Source organism: Eleginops maclovinus, chromosome 10 (genome assembly GCF_036324505.1).
Source record: "Eleginops maclovinus isolate JMC-PN-2008 ecotype Puerto Natales chromosome 10, JC_Emac_rtc_rv5, whole genome shotgun sequence".
NCBI lineage: Eukaryota > Metazoa > Chordata > Actinopteri > Perciformes > Eleginopidae > Eleginops > Eleginops maclovinus.
Window position 1 is genome coordinate 1132637 of NC_086358.1, and position 8156 is coordinate 1140792.

Sequence of the window (8156 nt, forward strand, 5' to 3'; positions counted from 1 at the left end):
TAGACTTTTCCATGAAATTAGATAAGGGTTTGAAGTGCTCATGTCACATCAACTAATCCCCCCCAGAAAACACCACAGAGTGTATTTCAATAAACACTAGGCTGAGATGAGCATACACTACAGTGGAGGTGAACTGAAAAGCAGAATATATTACCGGAGCAGAACGAGCAGAGGAGCAGCCATCTGTCCCTTCAGCTGTCCTCAGATCTGGAAACTCTTCCTACCCCGCTAATTATTTGTAAATGTCAGCTGCGATTGTATTTTTAGTTTGCAACATCTTCTCAATTTGTCACATCCTCGACACTCGGGTTAAACATCATATGGAAGCTGTCAGGGAACAGCTGCACCAGGTTGTTTACTAAAAATAAAAACAAGATAATGAAAAGTCAGCGTAACGTCTTAGTCACACAGTGCTTTCTGTTCACAAGTCAGAGTTTGTAACGATGATGTTAAACGTTCTGTGAAACTCACACACTGGTTCTGTCTGTCTGTCTGTCTGTCTGTCTGTCTGTCTGTCTGTCTGTCTGTCGTTAAGAGACGCTGTATTTAACCTCCCTACCAGAAACAGTGGGGAGAGAGGAGAGGGTTTGCAGCAAAGCGCCCAGCCGGATCGAGTGCGTGGAACGAGTTCTACCAGGTACAGCACTTTGGCACCCAGTTATTGATGCTATTAAGTGGGATTTTTGACTTTATGGAATTTCCAACAATTTCTTTAAAATTATCACTTTTTCCTAAAAATCCGACTTTTTTAAATTTCAGATTTTTTTCTGAATGTTGACTTTTTAAAATGTCCCAATATTTTCTCAATCTTCTTTCCCAAAAGTTAACATTTTGGATGAAATTCGATCTTCTTTTCAAACTTCTGATTGGATCAGTAAGGCTGTACTGTGCCCCCCCCTGCTGTAGATGTAAATACATGGAGACCTAATAACTCTTATACATGATCAGCTGTTTTAAATCCAAACTCAAAGCTGCATTTCATCCCCGTTATATCACATGTAAACAAACACAACATGTTACATGGGAGTATGAAATGAGAACGTAGGCAAAGCCCGTAACACAGATTGGTACTATGTCCGACTTCTCTAAGTGTGTGTGGGGTCTGCCGTGCCCCAGTTCTGTCCTGATAAAGGAGTGACTGCTTTTGTCCACCTCTAGCAGTAAACACACTTTTGGAAACATTATCCACCTTGCTGTGTGTGTGTGTGTGTGTGTGTGTGTGTGTGTGTGTGTGTGTGTGTGTGTGTGTGTGTGTGTGTTGCCTCGAGCAGATGAATGCAGATGTATTCATGAAATGCATCGCGGCAGTTTACGGTGATAATGCCTGCCTCGCTCTGGAAGAGTGCTCTCATCATTTAACAGACCCCCCCCACACACACACACACACACACACACACACACACACACACACACACACACACACACACACACACACACACACACACACACACACACACACACACACACACACACACACACACACACACACACACACACACACACACACACACACACACACACACACACACACACACACACACACTTTTTGGCAGTGCAATAAAGGATCGTTTCACCCAATTCACAGAACACTTCTTTCCCACTTAGCCTACTCGGGGTTTGTTCTGGTTGTGATTTATAAATCATTGTAGCTGAGATTTCTGCAAGTGGACAATGAATGGTGGGGTTTTGTTGCTAAAACATCCAAAAATATACTTTAAAAGACTTCATATTCCAGAAACATGTCCTGGTTACATATCCTACTTACTGGAGTAAATGATTCTAAAGCCGCGGTACAAATTCTGAGTATTAATCTGTATACTCAGCAGTATTTGACCAATGAAACCTCTCTACACCCGGCTATAAAGGAACTACAGCACGGTCACATGACTTCACGTCTCCACCGCTAAGCTAAAGGAGGCTAATGTTGGGCTATAAAGGAACTACAGCACGGTCACATGACTTCACGTCACCATCGCTAAGCTAAAGGAGGCTAATGTTGGGCTATAAAGGAACTACAGCACGGTCACATGACTTCACGTCTCCACCGCTAAGCTAAAGGAGGCTAATGTTGGGCTATAAAGGAACTACAGCACGGTCACATGACTTCACGTCTCCACCGCTAAGCTAAAGGTGGCTAATGTTGGGCTATAAAGGAACTACAGCACGGTCACATGACTTCACGTCACCACCGCTAAGCTAAAGGAGGCTAATGTTGGGCTATAAAGGAACTACAGCACGGTCACATGACTTCACATCACCACCGCTAAGCTAAAGGTGGCTAATGTTGGGCTATAAAGGAACTACAGCACGGTCACATGACTTCACATCACCACCGCTAAGCTAAAGGTGGCTAACGTTGGGCATGATGACGTTTAGTCGTCTCATTTAGACACTGGCTAACTACCAAAAACACACTCCGAAAACCCTTGACCTCCAGACCAGGGGACAGGAAATGCTGACTCATGCCTGGGTTTTAGGACTCATTCCAAGTTAAAGCACGGCAGGAAAACTTCCCCTTCAGGTATAATGTGAAGCCTCTCTCCTGACAGGAATATAGATGTTGCACAGACACTCTCCTCATGGACCCTGGCCTCCTCCCCTCTGATCTGCTCTCAGATTGGGGGGACAGGAAAAGCTTTCTCTGTGATCTTTCTGGTTCCTCTGCAGCCACCTGCTGCATCAGACGCCCCTCTGAATTATTGAGCAGCGCCACTAAACGCTGCCACTTCAGCCTCTCTCTCTCTCTCTCTCTCTCTCTGGTCGATCAACGCTTCCTGCCTCCTGCAGGACCCTCGCTCAATTATTCAACAGCTGGATTTTAAATGATGTCATTTTTCTACGCTCCAACTCCCTCTGCTTTACATCACTGTCCGTTTTTCTGCTTCCGAAACTTAAAATTGAATTTATTTTCCATCTTCATCTTTGCTTTGCCCTCTGGATCCTGCGTTCTTCTTAAAACTTGATACCAATCAGATCTGTGTTTCACTGAATGGTAACTTAGAAAAGATGCCAGATGCAATACTCAACCCCAAAATGTAATACTCTGTGTCGACACAAGCAAGTTTAATTAAGATATGCTCTAAATTGCCAACATAAACTCCAGTAACGGCAGAAACCCGCTAATGATTGCAGTCCTTTATGCATAAAATCAAATAACAGATGGCCAGGGTTTCTGTCCCAAATGCTCCACAAATGCAGCAGCGTGTGCCTCGACCCATGGCCACACTCTGAGCACTTTATCTGTCCGTGGTGGAGGCAATTAAACCTCATAGATCTGCAATTATTGTGATGTTGTTCTGGAAGGTTTTGAAGCCTTCCCTTCCCTCCCTCTCTGCTGGGTGTTGCCGGGCGGTTGCAGGGTCTTGCGTTATAAAAGCAGCCGCTCTGTTTCCCAGTTAAAGCCGTCACGTGACCGCCGACCAAAGAGACGGAGAAACAATGGACGAGGATCCGGGGTGAAGGATGTCACATCTTTGAGGAAGGACAGAATATTCCTAATGGGCTCTTTCTGTTGCTGCAGAGAGCTTTTAATGGAGATGCAACTCAGAGTTACCGCTCACTGAAGCATCTCTGTGTCCTTTGTCTGATTTATACTGGATTGTTTTAAGGGGTGGGCAATATGGCTTCTTTTTGCCATATGCTTTATACGGAATTATAGCAAGCATAACATTTCTTAAAGGCTATGTTTGTGTTCAAATCTGGAGTATTGTTGAGGTGCAGAGAGGTCCCTGCCTTTAAATCTTATTCTACAGACTTATATGCACGTTTGATCAGCTCACATCCTCTGAAAATAACCATTCTGATGTATCTTTAAAGGATAATGAGAATAATGATCGGTCCTTCCAGTAGAATAATGGAAATATCAGTCAAAATATTTGCTAAAAGTTGTTGTTTTTTTCAAACTTGCAGCCATGGTACCTTTCATTTCACTCAGGTGACGGTTTGGAATCACATTCATATTCAGTGTTCACCTCTTCCCATTGTAATACGACTTTGCTGAAAAGATGGAGGACTTGTGCCGTGTGTTGCTGTTTCGAATAGCAGAACAAAATATCAGAAAGGCGCAGAACTCTCCGGCATGTAGGGACAACCTTTCCATTTCTTCCCTCTGCTGTCAGTGTTTGTACGCTGGAGATTACAGCGCCGTTCCACCCTGACACCTTCACCTCCGCATCTCTCTATTAGCAGGCAAAACACTCCTGAGCTCTCCTGGTGCTGCTGGAAGTTCAGGGGAAAACTGACAGGAAGTCAGCTGTCGAGCAGAGTCTGGAGTGCAGATAAATAAAGACTCAAAAGAAGAGAGCAGTGGACTCGTTTCAATGAAGGTGGAAGGAAATGACAATAGTGCAGAAACTAAATGCTGCGCGTGAAGAGGAACAGAAAACATGCAAACAGAATCTAATCCGATTTGGGACGATGGAAATACAACAAACAGAAATATCCCATAAACCTGGACACTAGATTATCTCAGAGGGGCTTACATTATGAAAATGATCAGTTAAAAGCTCAGGATTGTTGTTGGTTAATCTACATTAAACACATCAGACATCCGGATATGAAACCACAGAAACGTGATTACATTTCCTGCCAAAACAGAGTTGTTGTTTTCGGTTAGAAAAGGTCCCTTTAGTTCTGATTAACTTCTTAAAAACCTAGTCACTACAACCCAACGCAACCCTACATCACAAATAACTCGGTAGGGGTTTCGTCCTCGACTATAATTACTTTCTGACGGCCTACATGTTATTTACAGAGTGCCGTCTTGGCCGTTTCCACACGTGTGAGTGCCCTCAGTCCCCTGATGGAAAAGCAAAAACATCAAGTGCAGAATAACAAGATCGATGAGGTGTGTGTACAATCAGTGATTGATCCATCCTTTATTCACACACATCCATAGTGAGGACCCGAGCAGGAATGAGAGCAGGGGGCAATATTGGACAACATTAATCAAGTGGACGCACACACACACACACACACACACACACACACACACACACACACACACACGACTCAGGGAGTGTGTAAGACCGTTAGCCGTCATGTTAGCGATAGCAACTCTATGAGCCTATAATCTGTCTTTCTGTCGGGGGGGTTAAGCAGCTTTATGGTGGTCAGACAGAGCTCATTATGGCTTTAAACAGTGACCTTTCTAACTGAGAGGGTCTTTTTGAAGCAGAAATGGAAAGTCATGTTTCAGTTTTAAGGTGTGAGGTGTTGCAGATTTCTCTTTGGATTATTGTCCGTATAAACTAAACTAGCTGATTCAGAACGCTGCTGCTCGAGTCCTCAGTGACACTAAGGGAGTGGATTTGGACTTTGGGAAGTCCGACTATTTCTTCAAAATGATCACCTTTTTCCTAAATGTCGACTTTTAAAAATGTCTGATTCTTTTTTATTATAACTTTTTCTGAAAGGTTTAACTTTTTTCACATTTCTGATATTTTTTGTCAACTTTTAAAAATGTCCTATATATCTTTTTCCTATTCTCTATTCTCTATTCTCGACTTCCTGATTTCAAAATACTGCTGCTGGTTTATAAAGCATTGCATGGTTTATTCTGATCTGCTGCTACATTATGAACCATCCAAAACTCGCAGGTCTTCTGGGACGGGTCAGCTTTCTGTCCCCATGGTCAAAACTAAAACCTGCAGAAGTTCAGTTATTATGCTCCAAAACTCCCAGACACCTGCAGGTCCTTTTAAATATCATGTATTTTATACCTGTGTTATTTAATTATTTCTGAATGCTCTTTAAGTCTTTCATTTTTGTAAAGCTCTTTGAATTGCCTCGTGTTGAAAGGTGCTGCAAATGAACTCGCCTTGCTAGAGTTTTTGGTTTGTTTAAATAAAGTTAGCTGGAGTAAAAACCTGTAAATAGTAACACGAACATCTGGTCTTATTTTACCAGAAGAGAAAACAAACAGAAATCTATATAATTAACCCGCCACTCCAAACCCTCCAAAACTCCTGGATGGACATGAATCCTTCTGTCCCACAACACGAGAACGACGGCTGCATTTACACTTCTCTTACATCGCAGTACTCTTCCTGAACTGCCGGAAGAAATTAACCCAGCTCCCAATTTATCTCTCCTTGTTTTGAACGTATTCGATAACGTTCCTGAGAAGAGTCACGACTTCAATTCAACGAGCGCTCTTCCCGAGGCTTTAATGCATCATGAAAATAAATCTGTGATGACATTCAGTTATTGCTGAGTGAAACGCAGCAGGAGAGTTCATTCTAGACTGTGATAACTCTCACTTATCGCCCAGTTGGAGAGAAACCATAAAAAAGGGGTATAAACAAAGCTACAGGAGTGGACACGTCATTTCATTCAAATAAAGTTACCTTGAACTCATACGTAGCTGCTGAACTCCAGCTAGCTTTTTTATCGGTAAACTCAAACATATATTTGTGATTCTCCGCCCCTCCAAGACCCCCATCAACTCTCCTATCACACGGGTAAGTGAGTGAAGCTATCAGTCAGCAAAACCAATCAACTGCAGGTCAATTATTCTGGATACTGAATATGCTTTGAGAAAACAAACAGCCTACATCACAGCAAGCCTCAGACTGATTATCATAAGGGGAAATATGAAGGGTCTATTTCAATTTGGGCTTTTTCTTCTTTCTACTAAGGTTTGTGAGACAATGATTTCATCTTTAATTGACTGAATGTTTTTGAAGAGTGGCCTTATTTACACACGAGTACTCCTCTGTAATATCAGTTTACATTTAAGAAGTACGATATCAGAGAAGCATACTTTGACACATCGTTCAATTACTTAGCTGCCACTTTGCATGAACAGCTGCTGGACTCCAGTTAGCTGTTCATGAAAAACCTCGGTATACACCAACATATACTGGTCATTCTCCGCCACTCCAAGACCTCCTAATAGCCAATGACACGGGTAGAAGAAAGACAACTTCATTTACAATTGCAATTTACCAAAAACCTTTGCTTCTTGAAGAACTGCCTGCAGAAACTTGGACTCTTACTTTCCTCCCCCAGTTTGAGTCAGTGTGTCACGACTTCAATCCTGAGCACAGTTCCTCCCGAGGCTTTAATGCATCCTGTAAATAACTCTGTGAAACACAGCAGAGGAGGTTATTGCAGACTGTGATTACTCTCTCAGTTGTTTAAAACTACAGGGGGGGTAAATAAAGCTGCAGGAGCCCCGGCTACACGGAGCTTTGGAAGAACATAGCGCTCACTGTGACGGAAATATAACCCCGGCTTTTCATTCCTAAAATCAGCCGTGTTCTGGTTTGAACAGAAGCTTCGAGACTTCAAACGCTGCGACGGGCTCACCGCTCAAACCCGGGCCGGAGAGAAACGCTTTGGAGTGCGCCACAAAGGAATCCCCATTATTCCACTACACCTTTATTATTCACTGGCGGGGATGGGAAATGAATTAAACGCGAGTACAAAGAAGTGGAAGAAGAAGAATGTCACAGAGAGGCAGGATTAAGCCGCGGGTCGTTGTTGGTCAAGATTGAAGATGTGCCGCCCCGGAGAGGTTTGGTCACGGCGGATTTTATAACAAGCTACAAAAGGAAAGCACACGGGCGGAGAGAGGGTTTGAACTGAGCTGACCCTGCAGCAGGAAGGCACTCCTCGACACGGTATGGACAAGCAGTGATATTAAAGGAGAGGAACCGGAGCTCAGATCGATGCATTGATAACCACAGAGACCACGGTGAATACAGAGAGGGGAGAGTCAATGCAGCAGCACAGAGACAATGGTTTATCTGAATCCCCGCTTCAGAAATGTCTTCACTATGTTCCTCATCTCTCATTGGATGCTATCAACAACAACAACTAGGAATCCATAAGAAGAAAGCACTTTTTTTCGATCAATTTTATCCCTTCTTCCACCGTAACAGATGCTGAAACCCGAATACCCTGAAGCCTTTGTGGGGCTTTAATGCAAGCTAATCTCTAACAGAACAAACCCTTATGTGTGTCAGAAATAGATCCTCGATTCAACTGGTCAATGAGTTTAAATACCTCGGATCATCCATCATGGACTCCAGGAAAGACTTCCTTGGTCGAAAAGCAGAAACCTGGGTGGCATTCATTAAACCTGACCAATACCCAGACCCTCAACACTCGACTCCATCATGAAATCAATGGGTGCTTTGCTAGCCTCCAAA